The sequence below is a fragment of the Tupaia chinensis genome, unplaced genomic scaffold (genome assembly GCF_000334495.1).
Source record: "Tupaia chinensis unplaced genomic scaffold, TupChi_1.0 Scaffold000581_1, whole genome shotgun sequence".
NCBI lineage: Eukaryota > Metazoa > Chordata > Mammalia > Scandentia > Tupaiidae > Tupaia > Tupaia belangeri.
In genome coordinates, this window is record NW_006160097.1 from 1,055,651 (window position 1) to 1,059,525 (window position 3,875).

Here is a 3,875-nt window from a genome sequence, read left to right on the forward strand (position 1 = left end):
CGCCCCTAAAACCAAAACCCTCCCAAAAAAAAAAAAAAAAAAAAAAAACACCTACAATTAGAATTTCCATATGACTCAGTAATCTCACTTCTTGGCATTTATCCAAAGGATGTGAAAACACTCAATGAGACAGACATCTGCACATCCATGTTTATTGCAGCATTATTTACAATTGCTAAAACACAGAACCAACCTTAGTGTCTAAGAACCAATGACTGGTTTGAAAAACTGAGGCACATATGTACTATGGAATATTACATAGCTATAAGAAACTAGGAGAGCCTATCATTCAACTCAAAGTAAACAAATTTAGAAGACTTCATGTTAAGTGAACTGAGCCAGACTTTGAAAGATACACACATTGTATACCCCCACTCTATTTGTACTGAGTGCTAACACAGAGGTTGGGAGTCTTAAAAATGTGATGGCGGAGAGAATGGGTGTAAATACTAGAGACTGTGAGAGGGGAGAGTGGATGGTAGAGAGTGGGTGGTGGAGGGTGAGTGTGAGGTATAAGGGGCGAAAATATTAGACAGATGAAAAAATGCAAAACAAAAGTTTATTATTAAATTAACAAAATTCTGTTGTATAGCAGATTATTTCACAAACTGGTTTAATTACATATGTTCATTAGGATTAAAACCTGCATAATGACATTCCTATTCATCCCAATAATTTCAAGCTAATTGTTGATTTGTCATGTTTTTGTTTTTGTTTTGTTTTGTTTTGTTTTTGAGAGGGTTTTGCTAAAGGGCTCATGCGCTCGCCAGACAGAGAGAGACAGAGAGATAGAAAGCGAGAAATCACCCCCTAGGGGGGATGGCCACGCCACAATCCCTGCTCCTCCATTCTCCTCTCAGGATCTTGGGCACGCACGCACACGCGCCCGGCGTGAATTTTAAGCCGCTGGGTCCAGGACGCAAACCGCGGTCGACTATGTGGGAGTCCAGCGACATAGCCATTACGCTAACTACTGGTCCATTGTCATATATTTTTACTTGTATGCTTGACTATATATTGACTGAATATGAAAAAACTTTTGAAATGACAATAAAATTTCAAGATATGATAGAATGAAGAATTAACTATAATGTATTTGATCTATGGTTTTTTAATTCAAAAAAAAATGTTATTAACATTTCTGAAAAAGTCTTAAGATGAAGAGCTTAATATATCATGTAAATAGGATATTTATTTAAAGAGAACTTCTCATTTCACCAGAAAAATTAATACATTAAAATATATATTTCAATTAATAATGCTGGCAAATGCAAAAACACAGAATAATTTTATAGTAACAGAATCATTAATACTATAGAGGAAAAATACTATGTTTAAGTGAAAACTCCTGTACTAGATCCTGACTGAGATCCCATTTTAACATTGCAGAGCATGACTGAGATTATTTTATGTGTGAAAATTTAGAATGAGTATAAATAGTTGTCTCCTTGATAACAGAAGAATATTCAGCATTATTCTTGTTCTGAATGGTTTAAGAAGCACTGATTTCCAAATTTTCTGCCTGAGATAATGTAATTAAATAAATTGATCCAATTGATAATGGAATTAGCTAATATTGCCTATTTAAATTTTGAGGCTGTCCACCCTACATAATTAGAGTACTGTAGCTTGACATACTTAGTTGATATAGACTTGTTGATTCCCACAATAATTATACAAAGGGGACATTTGCTTCTCTTGGCCAATTCTAATACATTAATATCAATAGTATGAGCAGTAGACTGCTCTATTTCCCATCTTGATGGTGTGTTAATCCTTACCGTCTGCTATTTATTGTCAAGGAATCAAAATATACATCAAAGAAAGATGGTCTAAGACATAATTTTGCATCAGCTCGAAGTTGTATCTCATGAGTCAGGAAAAAAATCCCTACTAACTGACTATCAAAGTTTATAAAGAGACTCTATCAATCTATTTTGAACTTATGCAAATAATTCCATAATTTCATAGTTGATTTCTACCAAAGTTCAGTGAAATAAAAGAACATTGTAAATATGTTTTCTAAACACTTCCAGCTATGTATTTCAATACCCTCATTCATAGACCAGAAGTCTGACTTATTTATCAACAAGGATATTGTAAAGAAAGAAAGAAAGAGAGAAAGAAAGAATAAAAGCCTTCTATTTGATTTCTTTCATCTCTCCTTAATATCCACCTTTAAAATGGAAAATAGTAATTACTGTGCTTTCTCCTTCCATGAGGAAACTTTGAGAGCTTAACTCACTTTGAGAACAATATCAGTTATCTATTATTTAAAAATGTCATCTGAAGACATGATATGTGTTTTTATTTATTTCATATAATAGTAGATAGTATCATGATGTGAGTACAGAAAATATTTCCTGGGACCAGCAAGTGGCACAGTGGTTAAGGTGCTAGACACGCACATGGCCGACTGTGGTTCAAGTCCCAAGTGTGTGTGTGTTTATGCTCAAAATCCCAGGAGAATAGAGGAGAAGGGATTGTGGTGGTGTCCATCCCTCCGGGGGGTGATTTCTCACTTTGCCTCTCACTCTCTCTTTCTCTCTTGCTATTTCTCTCTCTCTCTCTCTCTCTCTCTCTCTCTCTCTCTCTCTCCCCCTCTCTCCCTCCCTCCCTCCCTCCCTCCCTTTCTCTCTCTCTCTCCAAATTTCAGGGCGGGGTAAAACAAAATTTTTCCTGATTGGGGATCATTGTGATAAAGTCTTTAACTGAATTTTTACTATTGTCCTATTATAATAATTCATTTTTTTCCTGAATTTGGTCTGAAACAGAAAAGAAAAATTTGAGTGTGTGGTTTTTTGTTTTGTTTTTATGTTAAAGAAACATTTTTTTTCTATTCAGTTCCCTACTCACTGTCTACTTTCAGAATTAGAATAATTTTAAATAGAAAAAAATTACTTTCTTTACGTTTAATTTTGCTACAACGTGCATGCACTTGCCAGAGACAGAAAAGAGTGAAAGCACCTCACGGGGACAACAACCATGTTGTACTTACCATCGATTCTCTTATCAGGATTTTAGCCATGAAGCACATGCACCCAGCGTGTTTTATCAAGCTCCAGTTCTGGGACTCAAATTGTGCAGTCCACCAAGTGGGATTCAGCTACCTTAACTACCACACCAGAGCCTGGCCCAGAACAAATATTTAAGAGAGGATAAGTATAAAATGTTTAAATGGGTGCATGTATTTAAGCCAAGAAAATTTAAGACTTTAAATATTAAATCCTAAGAAAATACTTATATGTGTAACCAGTACAGATTTTAATAGCAATAAATTAGAATTGACAAAATTTAATAGGGAAGAGGCTAAATAAACTATATTACAGCCAGGCATATTGGAAAATGTAAGGCAATGATGTTTTTTAAATATTAAAAAGTAATATTTATGAGCAAGAAAGGTAATTAGAAACATTTGTGAAAAAAGAAAACACACAGAAACATGTACATTACCACAGCATTTGGTTAACTATATATTCACAGGAAAAAAAAATAGAAATACAGACACCAAATTCTTTACAAAAGATGTCTTGGGAATATAAATATTGAGTAATTTTGTTATTTTCCTTGAGCTTTTCTGTTTTCTATGTTCACGATGTGTTGCTTTTACAAGAAAAAAAAGTCAATTTTTTATTTTCACCTATTAAATTGACAATTAAAAATCATTGGTGCCAGGGAGCAGCAGATGGCATAGTGGTTACATTACTGAACTCTCACATGGCCAACCACGATTCAAGACCTGGACCTGGTGTCTTGAAACTCACACTGGACGTTTGTGTGTGCGTGCTGAAAACCCCAGGAGGAAAATGGAGAAGAAGGGATTGTGGTGTGGCCATCCCCCCCATAGGAGGGTGATTTCTCATTTCCTTTTCACT

The 3,875-nt window shown here is 34.9% G+C and overlaps 1 pseudogene; it reads right to left on the minus strand.

Moving 5' to 3' along the window:
- Window positions 1-3,875, minus strand: part of LOC102501592 (nascent polypeptide-associated complex subunit alpha-like) — a 74,386-nt pseudogene that overhangs the window by 19,396 nt on the left and 51,115 nt on the right.